The sequence below is a fragment of the Diplotaxodon limnothrissa genome, linkage group LG18 (genome assembly GCF_057381915.1).
Source record: "Diplotaxodon limnothrissa isolate DT_005_m linkage group LG18, D_limnothrissa_male_GT1.1, whole genome shotgun sequence".
NCBI lineage: Eukaryota > Metazoa > Chordata > Actinopteri > Cichliformes > Cichlidae > Diplotaxodon > Diplotaxodon limnothrissa.
The window spans coordinates 4,312,032-4,328,550 of record NC_140613.1 but is presented as its reverse complement, the minus strand read 5'-3'; the positions used below and the strand labels follow the sequence as shown (position 1 = coordinate 4,328,550).

Sequence of the window (16,519 nt, the reverse complement as noted above, 5' to 3'; positions counted from 1 at the left end):
CACATTTAATTAATTATTTAATGATGTATTTAATTAATTCATTATGGCAGTCCTGGCGTTCCATAGTGCCCACCACCCAGTTTTAAATGCATGTAGACATTGAGGGTTCTCAGGAGGGGCCGTGCTGTACAGTACATGTACAGTGTCCATTTTTTATTTATTTATTTATTTATTAACCTTTATTTAACCAGGAAGATCCCATTGAGATTAAAAACCTCTTTTTCAAGGGAGACCTGGCCAAGATAGGCAGCAGCAGATGTCTCACAGTTACAGAAATTACTCAAACACAGGCAGCAACAACACACATGCAACAATAAGTGAAAGAATACAAATAAAATAAAAAATAAAATTCAATAAAATTCAAATAAAATAAAAAGTCAGTTAAAATGACAATCAATCTAATTGAAACAGTTGCATGTTATGGACTTGGCCTCAAGGATTCGTAGTTTAGATTTAAAATCACTTAATGAAATGAATTCAGTCATTTTCCATTCCTTCTGCAGTTTGTTCCAGGCCAAGGGTGCTAAATGGACAAAAGCTCTTTTACCAAGTTCAGTTCGGGCAAATGGAACAGAAAGCAACAAGTAACCATGCGGACGAAGAGAATACCGACCAGCATGTTTCATTACAAGCAGGGAACATATATAAGAAGGCAGCAACCCAAGTATCGCCTTATATATAAAACTGTATAAATGAGAGTTCCTCCGACTTACCAAAGCAGGCCATCCTACCTGAGAGTATAACTCACAGTGGTGAGTCTGAAATTTACGGTTAGTGATGAACCTCAGAGAAGCACGATACACAGAATCAACCATTCGAAGACATTGAGCAGAAGCATTCATATATAGAATATCACCATAATCCAGCACAGGCAAGAATGTTGCAGCAACAAGCCGCTTCTTTGTATTAAAAGAGAAACACAACTTATTTTGAAAATAAAATCTCAGTTTTAACTTCAGGTTTTTCACAAGATTCTCTACATGTGGTTTGAAGGTAAGCGAGTCATCAATTAAGATTCCCAGATATTTATAGGTGTGAACCAACTCTATTTTATTACCTTCAAGAGTGGTTACTGATGGGATTGTTTGGGCTCGTCTCCTTGATTTAGAAAACAACATGAGCTTTGTTTTGTCTGCGTTGAGAACAAGTTTAAGCTGATGTAATGAGTGCTGGACAGCAGAAAAGGCTTTCTGCAAGGAGTCGATGGCTTGGACAAGAGTTGAACCACAGCTGTAAATAACTGTATCATCAGCATAGAAGTGCAAGTTTGCATCTGGCACATGTAGACTAAGATTGTTTACGTAAATGATAAATAGAAGGGGACCTAATACAGAACCCTGTGGCACTCCGTTGTGCACTGTAACAAAGTCAGAACATAGACCGTCAGATTTAATGCACTGAGTCCTGTTACTGAGGTAGTTTGAGAACCATGCCACTGCTCTCTCAGAGAGTCCTGACTGGAAGAGTCTAAGTTTTAAAATACAATGATCAACAGTGTCAAATGCTTTTGACAAATCAATAAAAAGGGATGCACAGTGTTGTTTTTTATCAAGTGCAATAGTAATATCATTTACCACTCTAATTGCAGCTGTGATAGTACTGTGATTCTTCCTAAAGCCTGATTGATATTCAGATAAAATGGCATTGATGTGCAAAAACTCCTTTAACTGCTCACACACAAGAGCTTCAAGAACTTTAGCCAGCACAGATAGATTAGATATTGGTCTGTAATTAGTTAACACTGCTGGGTCGCCCCCTTTTAATAGAGGAACAACAAAAGCTGATTTCCATACTGAGGGAATTTTATTCGTATCCAGTGTGAGGTTGAAAAGTGTTGTGAGAGGCTCTGCTACAAAATCAGCTGCCAGTTTCAAGAAGTAAGGATCTAGTAAGTCTGGCCCTGGAGATTTTCTAGGATCTAACAGTTTAAGAGCTTTACAGACCTCCTGCACAGAGAAAGGAACAAAGTTAAATGGCTGACCAGTGTACACCGGAAGGTTTGTGCCAGATTTTACAGAGACTGGGTTCAGAGAGTCAAACAAAGAGCCAGAAGATATAAAGTGCTTGTTAAAACAATTCATAATCTCCTTCCTATCATAAACAGGAACAGAATCCTTAAAAACATAGGTGGGTAGAGCGTGGGAGCTTTTACTCACTGAAAGAGACTTAATGATTTTCCAGAACTTCTGTGGATTATTTAGGTTCTCAGTGGTGACAGACAGATAATATTCTGTTTTAGCTTTCTTAATAGAGGAAGTACATCTGTTTCTTAGTTGTCTGAAAAGAAGCCAATCACTGGGGTAGCCTGTTTTCCTCGCTTTGGCCCAAGCCAGATTACGCTCATGAATGATATCTGCCAGCTCTTGGGAGAACCAGGGGTTTTCACGACCTTTTATCCTATATCTTCTTAATGGAGCATGTTTATTCACAATTTGCATAAACCCATCCTTAAAGAATGCCCACGCTAATTCTACATCAGGGATCAATCCTATTTTCTTCCAGTCATAATTTGACAAATCATGATAAAATGCTTGCTCATTAAAATGTTTAAGAGTTCTTTTAAAAATAATACCATGTTGTGACTTGGCCACTTTAGTATTTCTAATAGCAGCAACAACACAGTGGTCACTTAAGTCATTACAAAAGACACCCAAAGATGAAAATTTATGAGGAACATTTGTCAAAATCAAGTCAATCAAGGTAGACTTTTCGGGGCTTTTGAGATTCAGCCGAGTGGGTAAATTGACCAGCTGGGTAAGACTGATAGAATCACAGAAAGATTTAAAATCATCTGAAACAGTTTTGAGCCAATCCCAGTTAAAGTCACCAGCTAGAACAAGCTCCCCATAATTTAGTCTGGACAGCAAAAGGTTTAAAGAACGCAGAGCTTCTGTGGAGGCAGAAGGGGGTCGATAGCAACAAGCAACTGTTATGCAAAGACCCTTTGCAACATTCACATTCAGAGCCAAAAATTCCAATTGTTTGCAAATTGATTCTGATAGAACTATTGTAGCATCAAATTTTGACTTAACATAAGCAGCAACACCACCACCTTTCTTAAACCTATCGGTGCGATAGATATTGTAGCCAGCCATGCTAACATGTTCATCAGATATATATTTAGACAACCAAGTTTCAGAAATGAGGACAATATCTGCATCTGTTGATTGAACCCAGATCTTGATCATATCCATCTTGGGTAACAAACTGCGCACATTAAGATGAACTATCTTCAGCCCAGGTGAGGATTTAAATTCAGATGGTGTCTGGCTACATTGCAGCTCAGGGCCTGGGTTAGGTTGCACATTACCAGATAAGAGCAGTAGTAAGACGATCAGAAGTCTCTGCTTTGTACTTATTGATTTTGACGTGTGAAATGTTGACACAAAGCAGGATTTTTCGTAACTAATTTTGTAATTGTACAAAGCAAGAAGGTTTTGAAGATGAGGTAAATCTTTCTGTAGTTCAAAATGATTAATGTCCTGTTCCAAATACATTGGAAATTGTACAGGATGTATAGCAGCAGTGACGCATGTAGATCTGGGAACCATGTCTCGCAGAATGGGGTCACTGTTAAATGTTCTCATCTTAGAAAAATTGAGAGTCCAAAAGTCCCCCACGGCCAATAAGCAAAGTAAAGTTATTAAAAAAGCCATTATCCAAAACACAATGATTGTTGATGCTGAATTAAATAGGCTGCACAAACCTAGGATGGCAAGTAAGGCTCCAGCCAAAAGTTCGGGTCCTGGTGGCTTGCTAGCAGAGGGCTTCTGCCAGCACATTCACCAATGTGGTGTAGAAGGCTTCAATCAACAGCACAGCGCCCGATGTATTGCAGATAAGCTTTTCGAGCAGCACAGGCCTTGGTGTGGTGCTGATGTCTTGCACTAGCAACACAGATGCAGTTTGTTCAGCCGGCAGCAAAGGCCCTGGTGTGCTGCAGACGGCCCCAGCCAGCAGTACAGGCCCTGGGGTGGTGCAGATGGGTCCAGCCGGCAGTACAGGCCCTGGTGAGGCTCAGTTGGTTTATGCTAGCAGCACAGGCCCTGATGTGGTGCCTATGGGTCCAGCCGGCAGTGCAGGCCCTGGTGAGGCTCAGTTGGTTTATGCTAGCAGAACAGGCCCTGGTGTGGTGCCTATGGGTCCAGCTAGGCCCTGGTGCGGTGCAGATGGCCTCAGCCAGCAGCACAGGTCCTGGGATGGTGCCGATGGATCCAGCTGGCAGCACAGGCCCCGGTGCAGTGAGATGGCCTCAGAAAACAGCACAGGCCCTGGTTGAGGCTCAGTTGGTTTATGCTAGCAGCACAGGCCCTGGTGTGGTGCAGACAACCTCTGGTAGTAGCAGAGGTCCCCCCCAAAAAAGACCACTTTCCAAGAATTTACAGAATAGTTTAAAATACTCTTTGTGTCTGTATCCAGGTTGGATGAGCGCCGAGTATTTGTATATGTGTGCATGAGGGTGGGAATGCATGTTTAGGTCTGTGTGCGCCTATTCGTCTGTGTCTATATGTCAGCTCGGGTCTTACACTCCACCCCCTTGGAACATCTCAGGCCCTCCAAGGTATGGAGGCTTATTTCCCCTCACCACACTCCCTGCTGGTGGCTGATGCCCTCAGACATCGGTGCGTTCTTGGTGTCCAGGGCTGGGCGCATAGGTCTGTACCAGCTCACTCCCCGGTACGGCTGCTTGGTGGGGCCTGGTGCCTGTGGCTCGGTCGGGCCCCTTGCGGGGGCTCGATTCACTCTGGCACAGCTGACTGCCGGCAGAGCCCGCGTGTACGTCACTGCAGCCCCCTCTGGCTTCTGCTCTGTGGCTGTTGGGTGACCCCTCATCTGGGGTTCTCCTCAGCTCTTCCCAGGAAGGTGGCACGGTTGCCCCTCCGGTGGTCCTCTTTGGGCGCTCGCACTCTGGGGGCCTCTGGATGTCTGGGGCCTGGATCTCCTCCATGCCTGCTTCATGCCCTGGGGGACGAGGCTGTGGCTCCCCACACCAGCAGATCGTTACATGGAGAAGCCTTTTGAATAGACGAGCACTCATCCACACAGGTGTTCACACACACAAGCTACACCTTTCTTGGCTGCTACCTCAAACCACATTGTGCAATGTCAATCTTGCGTGCTGCACAATCACATTCAGTATTTAATATTTACTGTTATTTACACTTAGCTAGATTATTGCAATGGTGTTGTGTTATTATGTTGCTCTCTTTTTTGCTTGTTGTCTCTTATTTTCTTCTCTCAACAGGTGACCTGGGAGATATTTTTTAAGTGCCCTTTCTCACTGTCCCTCTTCCCCTTTTCTTCCTTCCTTCCTTCCTTCCTTCCTATCCCCCAGTCATGTCTGTCCTATCTGTAACAACTGAAAATAAATTAAAATAAATAAATAATAACAAAGGTTGATCAAATGGACCAATATGGCAAGGCCGTGATGGTCCATTTGGTAAATTAAGTTAGTTGGGCATCTTTTTTGGCCTTCAGACAATAATTCTGATGGCTAAAAAACAAAACGGGACAACAACAAGAAAAGAAAGAAAGAAAGAAAAAAGTAATAAAAATGTATCTAAAACATGTTTTAAGATGAATCTTTTTATGACTGAGTAAAAAAAAAAATGCTAAAATTCGAGTGCAGTGTTGAGTAAAATGGTTTTATTAAAATTTAATTGACCCTTTGAAATTATTTGTTGGAAGTCTTAAATCCCACTGAACAGGGGAAGAGAAAGAGACAGAGACACAAAGATAGCAACACAGAGGTAAATAAACATGGAGACAAGACACTAAGAATAAGACAGAAGGGGAAATGCCCAAAGTCTCATATCTCTGACAAGTTAAGTCACTTTTATTCATAAAAAAAACCCAGAACTTAAATATAATTATAAACCACACATAAACATAATCATAGAACAATTAAAAGTAAAACATACCAAAAACACATCAAATGGAGAGTGAAGCAAATATTATTAATAACAACAAATGCACATATTAATAATATAAACCAAAATCCTTCAATAAAAAGGCTACAAACAGAAACAACAATTTGAAACAGCAATAAGAAAACAGTGAAAGTGACTACAGATATAGACCTTCCTAGGGAGGCCTGAAGTGCAAACATACCCTCTACACTCCCTTCATAAAACAGGGGACCATGATTACCACCATAGTTGGCCGGTCTGAAGGCACTGACCTCAACTTCCATACAATGTTTGAGCAGGACAACCAGGACAGACCCACAACATACAGAGCCTTAAGTGACCGCAGGCAAATCTCATCCACCCCACCACCACAGTGATGGGCAAGTCTCCCTGCCCACTGTACAAAATGTGCTTCACAGACGTTGTTTCATGTTGTAAAGATTGTGCCTTAAAAAAATAGCCACAAGAAGTTTTAAAGAAATCTTTATTTCACTTTTAAGACACATAACCAACACCAACATACGAATCAACAGGATGAGCACATGCTGAAATTCAGTCTTCATGAAAATCAAGATTAAATCACAAAATGTTTGGTCTCATGTGTGTTTCTTTCCAGCTTTGACTCTGTGGAGTAAAACCTCTCCACTAAACAACAAAATAAAACATCTCAGCAACTTTTTTGTCACCTCCACAGCTCAACACGATACAAATATCACATCAAATGAATGTAAATACGTGTTTCATCTTCATTACAGGTTTTAATGGAATATGCAACAAACAGAATTAGGGCTGTGACATATCATATGATCTGCAATAATACTGGTATAAATGTTTACAAAAAAGTGTGTTTAGAGGAACATCATGTGTTTGCATTCACCCCAATGAGTCAACCCCAGTCATGTCTCACAGCCAGAGCCATATGTCAGGCTCCAGTCACAGTTTGGTAGCTGAATGTTCGCAAAATATGCAAGAAAACTTTTCCCACTGAAAGTGAAAAAAGCAAACCTGTTACAACACTTTAAGCAAAAACACACTTGAGTACAACCGGGCTGTGAAGGCACGTGAGCAGGAGATACTAGCAGCAGTGATGTGCGACCCAAAGGTAAACAAATGATTCAACCATGCATCACTGGAGCACTCGCGAGTTACATTTCATATAACAGCAAGAGCAGTCAGTGGATGGAAATTACTGATGTGCTACACGGTGGAAAAGCAGGAGGTTAAAAAGCTCGACCCAAGATGAAACAAACCAGGTAGAATTTCTTTTCCTTATATGACAGAATTGTGCAGGCTCCGCATTACAAGGTTATTTTGGATATTAAGCTAGAGTGTAAGCACTTGTAATACACTTTTCTTAAAACTTCCAGGAAAAACACCCCTGAGGATACTTATGTGCTCATATTTCATGTATGCCGTGTCACTAACATTGCACTATAATGTTGTTCATAGAGTATTTAAAGGTAGAATGGGAGGCAGAGCCTTCAGCTTTTAAGATTAGACTTAAAACTTTCCTTGTTGCAGATGGGGGTCCCTCCCTGAGCCTGGTTCTGCTGGAGGTTTCTTCCTGTTAAAAAGGAGTTTTTCCTTCCCACTGTCGCCAAAACGCTTGCTAATAGGGGGTCATATGACTGTTTGGGTTTTCTCTGTTTTCATTGTATTATTGTTGGGTCTTTACCTTACAATATCAAGCACCTTGAGGTGGCCACATTTTCACACTTTGAATTAGCTAAGCTGTCATCAGTGACAGCAGCTCACTGGAAGAGAAAGATGGAAAATCCATCATTTACTTACACATATAAATGCTGCTGCCTGCCGAGCTGATAAAATGTACATTATTTTTTTTAAATGTAAGTTTCTTGAAATATTATTTTGAGGCTATATCTCCCACCCCTACATACAATAAACAATACAGAGTTTTTTAAGGAAGGAGGTCATCTGATCTGCTCTGATCTGGCTTCTCAGTGGACTGCTTCATCTGACAGTTCTCCCACTTTTAACTAGTGTGAATCCTCATGTGTCTTTGTAACTGTATCCTCTGAATGAAGCTTCTCACCTGTGTGGATTCTCATGTGAGTTTTCAAGTTTATCATCAGGCTGAATCTTTTTCCGCAGGTGCTGCAAGAATGTGGCTTCTCACCTGTGTGAACCCTCATATGTCTCGTTAGTTTGGATCTGTACTCAAAGGTTTTTCCACAAATCTCACATTTCACAAACTTTTTACTTGTGTCAGTTTTACGCTGACTCTCTGACACAGGAAAGTTGTCTTGCTGATCTCTGCTCTCTGGTTCAGGAGAGCTGGAAGAAAGGAGATGTTCACTGTCCAGCTCTGGCTCACTTTCCTCATAAGTAGGAGCCACCATGAAGATAATAATGCCTTCAGTCTCCTGCTTCACTACAAGCTGATCTACGTCCTGACTGGTGCAAGGTTCCTCCTCTTCCTCTTTTATCTGTGGAAGCTCCGGATCCTCCTGGTCGAGGCTGAAGTTTCTCTCCTGGTCCCCAAAAACCAGTTCCTCCTCACATTCATGCTGTTGTGGGAAAGCTGAGGTGACAAATGGACAAAATTACTTGTCTTAGATAAATATAGAAGTATAACAAGAATGACTACTCGGCAGTGGTGTCTACAGCTGTCCATTTCCAACTCTACAACAGAGTTTAATCAAAATATCATCCGAAATATCATCATATCATTTACCCAGACCTGGAAACTGTTAAAATAAGATTTCATGCACTCACTTCTAACACGTTAGTAAATTTCTATGCACCAATCACAGTTTGTCCACCAATTACTGTTGGAAAGATGTTTATGTAAATGATAAGACAAACATCAGACAGAAGGGGAAATTTAAAAGTAGGATTAAAATATGGGGATAAAAAGCAGCGAAGCTCTCAGAAAACCTCGACTAACAATCAGCTGAGTTTATTTAAACACTGGCCTTGAAGAACTCTGATGTGTTTCCAAAATATCTTCATTGAATGAATTAAAGTCATATTAATTTTTAGGTAAGACCATTACGGTTTTACATACCCCTGCTGTGTAAGTTCATTTCAGGTTTCCAGATGTTATCCAGCTGTCTGAGCTGCTCTTCTTCAGTCCAGATGAGGCCTTCATCCTCCTGTTTGAGTACAATCTTTTCTACGTCATCGCTGATGCAGAGTTCCTCCTCTTCCTCTTTGATCTGTGGAGGATCTGGGCCCTCCTGGTCCAGACTGGAGTTCCTCTCCTGGTTGGAGACCTGCTGGTCATACAGGCCCTCCTCTTCCTCACACTTCATGTTAGGGGGAGATCTTGAGGAACAAAGGGTCACTGAGGAAAAAGGTTAATAATGTGATGACAGGAAAACACATCTGAGCAAATATAGTCCACTCTGAGCATGTCCTCATATGTGAGTGAAATTTACAACTAACTGTACAAATGTGAAAAATGAAAGTGTAAGTTACTCTCGAGCTCTGATACTCTTATTAGGAAAGTTCAGAGTACAAATCATTCAGGTAGCTGCTGCCAGCTTCACGCTGCAAGTAAATGTTTGTCATTGTTGTAGATTAAACTGAAAATCTCACAGTGCCATAGCAGATAAGTACCAGTCAGGTTTCACAGCCAGTCATTGCACAGAATCAACCCAACTAAAGTCATCAGTGATCTGAAGATTATTAGGGACTCAGAGTTTCAGTCTTAGTTCTATTTGATCTCATTGCTGCCTTTGATACTGTTGATCATGACATTTTAAATCAAAGGTTTCATCATTTAGTTGGTTTAACTGGACAGTTCTCAATTGGCTCTCGACCTTTGACCCAGTTAAACCTCTCAGGTCATTAGGTTCAGATCTGTTAACTGTTCCCAAAATCAGATGTAAGTGTGCTAAGAGTGTGTTCAGTTACTGTGCTCCTGTTCTTTGGAGCATGCAGCCATAGTTTGCCTGCTGTGGCTGCATTCAAAACTAACAACTATGTTTCCATGCTTTGTGAATAACACTGACATCTGTGAGATTTGAGCTGATTTAGTTCGAGTTAAGACTGTTTATTAGAACATTACAAAGTTATTTTAAAAACTTCATCATTTTCTTGAACCCAAATATAATTCAGTTGAAAAATATACATTTTAACATGAGGTGAGGATGGTGGGGGAGGCACGATGGTCTTGTAGGGTTAGACCCTGATTAAGGGGTATTTTTGAAAGTAAAGCCCATCTCTCAAAGTCCCTGCCGGCCTGCCTCCACCTCGGGAAGCCTGTGGGTGCAGACGGAGGTGAGGAGCACCACAGGCGGCAGAGGACTGTCTGTAGCCCCGGAGTGAGGGTCAGAGAGCCGAAGCAGACAGCGAACTGTGGCACAGTGCAGAAAACAGAAGCTTTCCCTCCCTGCCTCCTTTATCTTAATCTTCTAAATAAATCTTCTATAAAGGCACTTTCTCTCGGTCTCAAGGTTTGTTTAATGCTAAAAGTTCACCGTAAAAAAGAGACGCACTTGTGTGATTAGCCGCTCCCTGATTTCAGTATGTTAGCCTACAAGCTGAGCTCTGATCAGGTCCTACATGAGTTGTATTCTTGTGTTAGTCCACTGAGACCATCGCAGTTTTACCTGTTATGCGTAACTTTATCTCGGGTTTCCGGCTGATATCCAGCAGTCTCTGCTGAAGGTTGATCTCATACTGGACGATCAGACGTTCTGTTAACCTCAGAGCAGATTTCTTCTGCAGCAGTCAGCCGGTCTCTCCACTATTGCTTCTAAACGAACAATAAAAAAAATGTAATTATAGAAAAACACTTCTGAGAAGATAAAGTTTTAGTTAAAGTCTGTAATGAGGGCATGTTGCTCACATTTGCAGGTGAAATTAAAAGTGTGTAAAAATGAAGTTATTTGTGCACTCTGATGCAAATGAGAACTTGAGTTCTGACATTTTTCAGCAACATTAAGAGTAAAAAAAACCTTTCAAACAAAAAAGAACTCACTTATTACTGACTGACTGATGATCTATTTTGGAGTTGATCTCGAAACTGATCTACATCTTGATATTTTTCAAAATAATCTTCACTATTGGGGGTGGCTGTAGCTCAGGCGGTAGAGCAGATCATCTACTGATCGGTTCGATTCCCGGCTTCACCTAGTCTGCATTTCAAATATCCTTGGGCAAGATACTAACTCCAAGTTGCCTCAAGTTGCTCTTTGATCTGTGGAATGTGTGTCTGAATGTTGGTAGAAAGCACTAAGAAAAATGTGCTTGTGCGAATGGGAGTGAGTGGGTGAATGCACAAGTTTTGTAAAGCGCTTTGAGTGCTCAAGATTGAGTAGAAAAGCGCTATATAAGAACCAGTCCATTTAAAACTCCCTGTCATGTTTTCACGAATACACATTAAATAGATCTGACTGATACAAACTGTAGGTTTAATATTAATGTTAACACTTCAGAAAAGCGATTACAGTTTTACCGCTGGTCTGTAAATCTTTCTCAGGTTTCCAGATGTTATGCAGCTGTCTGAGCCGCTCTTCCCCGCTCCAGACGACGATGCCTTCATCCTCGTGTTTCACTACAAGCTGTTCTCCCTCTTGACTGATGCAGAGTTCCTCCTGTTCCTCTTTGATCTGTGGGGGATCTGTGTCCTCCTGGTCCAGATTGAAGTTCCTCTCCTGCTTCCAGACCTGCTGGCCAGCCAGATCTTCCTCCTCCTTACACTTCATGTTGATGTGGGACTTGAGGAACAAAGTAAAAAGAAAAAGATTAGACAGGTAAAGGTGCAGCCTCAGTCAGCAGGGCTGTACACTGTGAGCATGTGTTACGGCCCGGCTCTGCTAGGCGGCAGCGGACGTAACATAAACGAGCCCAGAGACCAAGGAGTTAGATAGGAAGACAAACATAAGGTTTATTAACACAACTGAAATCCGTTAGTGAAACAACTCACTAGGCAGCAGAGAAACTTTAAGCAAACACCACGATTAATAACACCAGTAGAGCACTGCTCTACTAAACGTCTCGCAGGAGGCAACACAAAACACAGGCAAAAGGCAAAAGGGAGGGACTCTCTGTACAGTCTGTTCAAATCAACAAGTCCCTCGACGAATGAAGACTCCTCAGCCTTTTATACTATCAGTTAACTGCAGTCAGCTGTGTCACTTGTCCGTCGTACTCCAGGCTCCTGCGGCAGCCAATGGTGTGCGTAGTCTGACAGGCTCGGATCCGCATGAAGTTGGGGCGGGCATATGTCCGGGCCAGCCAATCCCCCGTGAGTCCTGGAGCACTGTAGCTTCCATGGAGGAAGGCGGGGCCACCTGAGGCCAGCGGCCGTAACACCCCTCCCCTTAAAATACCAACTATGTTGGGCTGAAGCCAACGTTACAGAGCATAAACAACAACAAAAGACAAAAGCAGTAAAACATGTTTACAAACGGGACAGACCGTCAGCTAAAACATTTTCAGTCCCCTTTTTGTGGTGGATACTTAAGTTGTATTCCTGCAACAACAGAGCCCAGCGCATAAGGCGCTGGTTGTGATTAAACATACGCGCCAGGAACACAAGTGGGTTGTGGTCTGTGTACACAACAAGAGGCAACATGCTGGACCCCAGGTACACGTGAAAGTGCTGAAGAGCCAACAACAAAGCCAGGGTCTCCTTTTCAATGGTGGAGTAGTTTAACTGATTTTTATTGAACTTGCGGGAAAAGTAACAAACGGGGTGGTTCAAACCCAGCAAGTCTTCTTGCAACAGCACTGCCCCAGCCCCGACAGCACTGGCATCAACCTCGAGTTTGAATGGTCGCGTCAAATCAGGTGCAGCTAACACAGGAGAATGGCAGAGGAGGGCTTTTGCACTCTCAAAAGCATCCTGACACTCACTCGACCAGCTAAACTCAACCTTTGGGCTGAGCAGGTCAGTCAATGGCTTTACTACAGAGGAGAAATTCTTACAAAAGTTCCTGTAGTAGCCCACCATCCCTAGAAACCGACGTAACTCACGCCTGGTGGTAGGCGTGGGAAACTCTTTAATCACTTCCACTTTGGCATCTATGGGCCGGACCTGTCCACGTCCCACCTCCCTGCCTAAGTACGTCACAGTAGCTTTGGCAAACTCACACTTAGCTAAGTTGAGAGTTAGGGTAGCTTGTGCCAAACGGTGAAATACCTGTTGTAACGTTTCCAAATGATCTTGCCATGTTTCAGTGTAAACTACTAGATCATCTAGGTAGGCACTGCAGTTGGACAGACCACGGAGGACTTTATTTACTAGCCTCTGGAAGGTGGCAGGAGCGTTACACATGCCGAAAGCCATGACTGTGTACTGTAAAAATCATCGGGTGTAACAAAGGCAGCGATGTTAGAGGCACGTTCAGTTAAAGGGACCTGCCAGTAACCCTTAAGAAGATCTAACTTGGAGACATACTGAGCAGTCCCAATACTGTCTACACAATCCTCAACCCTTGGGAGAGGATGTGAGTCAGCCACAGTCACAGAGTTCACCTTCCGGAAGTCTGTAATAAAACGGGGCGAGCCATCTGGCTTAGACTCCACTATACAAGGCGAGCTCCAGGGGCTTTGACTGGGCTTCGCTAAACCATGTTGCAGCAGATAGTCAGCCTCCTGTTTCATGAGCACGCGCTTATGGGGGCTGCCTCGATAAGGATGCTGCTTAATAGGTTTAGCGCCCTGGACATCAATGTCATGCTCTAGCACCGTAGTGGCAGTTGGCACATCCCCGAATAAACAGGTGTATTCCCTAATTAAGGCAATTATGTCCTCTTGCTGCTCTGAAATCAGATGCTCAAGCAAACCCGGCAATGCTTTTAGCATTTCAGAGTTAGACAAACGGGGTCTAGAACAGGTGGGATAACATAGTTTTAACCCATCACCCCCATCCGCCCCTCCTTCCTCCTGGTGGCTTGAGGCTACAATAGGAACACAGAGCCCTGCAGGCTTTGGTGTTGACCGCGGATGGTACAGTTTCAACATGTTTACGTGACAGACACGTGTTTTGCGTCTGCGGTCGGGAGTGCAAATTACATAATCTGTCTCCCCTCTCTTTTCACAAACTTTAAATGGGCCACTATACCTAGTAGACAAGGCTGAGCCAGGGACAGGCAAGAGCACGAGAACCTGGTCACCCACCTGAAAGGTTCTTTTAACAGAAGCCTTATCATAATGGCGTTTCATCTTTCCCTGTGACGCGGCAAGGTGTTGCTTAGCCAGAGCGTTGGCTTGATTCAAACGCTCACGGAAGTGTTTTACATAACTGCTGACGTTTGTTTTGAAAACCCCTTGTGGGCTCAAAAACGCCTCTTTCAGAGCTTTGAGGGGTCCCCGTGGCCTATGGCCAAATACTAGCTCAGAGGGACTAAACCCAAGTGACTCCTGAACGGCGTCACGGGCAGCAAATAACACAAATGGAACACCCTCATCCCAGCTTTTATCACTCTCCAGGCAGTATTTGCGTAGCATCGTCTTCAAGGTCTGGTGCCACCGCTCTAATGCACCTTGCGATTCAGGATGGTAAGCAGAGGACACAATATGCTTAACACCCAGAGTGCTAACTGCTTGTTTGAATACCTTAGACTGAAAGTTCGAGCCCTGGTCGGTTTGTACGACCTTAGGCAAGCCAAACACTGAAAAGAAGGTTGTCAACGCCTTAACGACAGATCTCGCTGTAATTTTATGTAACGGGACAGCCTCGGGGAAGCGGGTAGCGGCACACATTATCGTGAGTAGATATTGCTTTCCTGATTTTGTTCTAGGTAGTGGACCCACACAGTCTACTATGACATGGTCAAACGGCTGATCCACTACAGGAATGGGACACAACGGAGCCGGGGGTATGACCTGATTGGGTTTACCTGCAATCTGACATACATGGCAACTGTTGCAAAATTTAGAAACATCACGCTTCATACCAGGCCAAAAGAAATGTTTTAATAGTAGCTGGTATGTTTTTGTGATGCCCAAGTGTCCTGACCACTGGCTTTCATGGGCAAGGGCCAGGATCTTCTGCCGGTACGCAGAGGGCACTACAATCTGCTTGACCTTACTCCAATCTGCACCTTCTGCACCTGGTGGAGACCACTGACGCATTAGAACATCATGTTCTATGAAATAGGCTTGTTGCTCCTTTTTGGCTTGCTCAGCACTTACCATACGTTTGAAACAGCTCTTTATTGTTTCATCAGCTAATTGAGCTGCTGACAGCTGATCTCTAGTCAAAGGCAGTACAGAGTCCTTAGGAAATGGATCAGGCTCCTCGGGCGTCACAGAGTCTGGAGGTGACAGAACATTGTTTCTGTTAGTGGGTACATCATTCTCCCCGGAAAACGAGGACATCAACACAGAATCAGAGAGGGCAATATCAGTATCTTTCCGAGCTTGTGCTCGAGTAATTGCACAGGCTGGATACAGCCCAGGGTGCATAGACACATCAGAAGTTTTCTGATTCAGGGGGTTGTCTAAAACCTCCAGACGAGGGAGCACTACCCCTCCTGCGATGTCGTTGCCCAACAGCATGGCCACACCCTCTATTGGCAAGGCCGGGCAAACGGCAACAGGGAAAAATCCTGTAGCAAGGCTAGATTTAATAAAAATTCTGTGAACTGGTCTAGGAGCGTAACCCATCTCTATCCCCCGCAGAACAGAATTAAAACCACATTCACTTTTAGCAGAAAATGGTAATACACTTGAGAGGATGACAGTTTGAGAACCTCCAGTGTCCCTTAAAATACGCACAGGTTTTAACTCGGATGGGTTGTCTGTTAGCGATACTAAGCCATCAAAAATGAATGGTTCGAAACAGGGGTCAGGCACCCTACCACCACACTCGTGGTCCTCGTGACGGGTCTCAGCTTTTACAAAACCCACCCCTTTGGGTGGTTGAGCATGTGATGTTTTGCGTTTTAATGCTAAACAGTCAGCAATCACATGTCCGGTTTTATGACAGTAAAAACATTCATGTTGCTCACATATGTGAGAGAGGTTTGTACAAATGTTTCAGAAGCACCATGTGACTCCCTCTCTTTGTTGGAAAGTCTTATTAATTCACTTTATAACTATTACTTTGAAGATAAATTTCTACCATCACAAAAATATTATGACCTCTTTAAAAACAAACAACGGCAACTACATGACTTAAATTCCATGTTTAGATGAAGGTAATGGTCAATGCCTTTTGACAGGGGAAAAACCTCCACACAGAAGAATCTTACTTGGCTGAATCATAAATTATTCACCATGATTAAAACTGCAGATGAGCAATAATCTGCATTTTATTTTAGCCAAAGAGGAATGTTTCTGTTTGTCTGTGATCTGACTTTTTCTGCTGGGTCCAAATTTCATTTTATCCTGTGTAAGTTTGTTTCTCTTCCTGTTAACTAGCAAAGTCAAAATCACCTTGATTAATTTAACTTTAATTAAATTATAAATGTAATCATTTTATTGAACAATTAATTTCATTTCAATGAAAAACAATTACTTAAAAGAAAGAGATTAAGTTGGAGAGAGACATGTGGCCATCTTTTAGTGAGTTAGACCCTGATTAAGGGCTATTTTTAAAAGTAAAGCCCATCTCTCAAAGTCCCTGCCGGCCTGCCTCCACCTCGGGAAGTCTGTGGGTGCAGACGGAGGTGAGGAGCACCACAGGCGGC

General features: G+C 43.0%; 1 protein-coding gene across 2 annotated transcripts in view; it reads right to left on the bottom strand.

The window, feature by feature from the left end:
- Positions 1-10,490: 10,490 nt before the first annotated feature.
- Positions 10,491-16,519, bottom strand: part of LOC146612879 (tripartite motif-containing protein 16-like) — a 31,990-nt gene continuing 25,961 nt past the window's right edge. The window contains exons 4-5 of one of the 2 annotated variants that reach the window (XM_085378359.1): positions 11,327-11,596; positions 10,491-10,632 (exon numbers count right to left, since the gene is read on the bottom strand). The gene's annotated coding sequence lies outside the window, so the exon portion shown is untranslated. The remainder of the gene's footprint in view (positions 10,633-11,326; positions 11,597-16,519) is intronic. The other variant, XM_085378358.1, reaches the window with a different exon arrangement.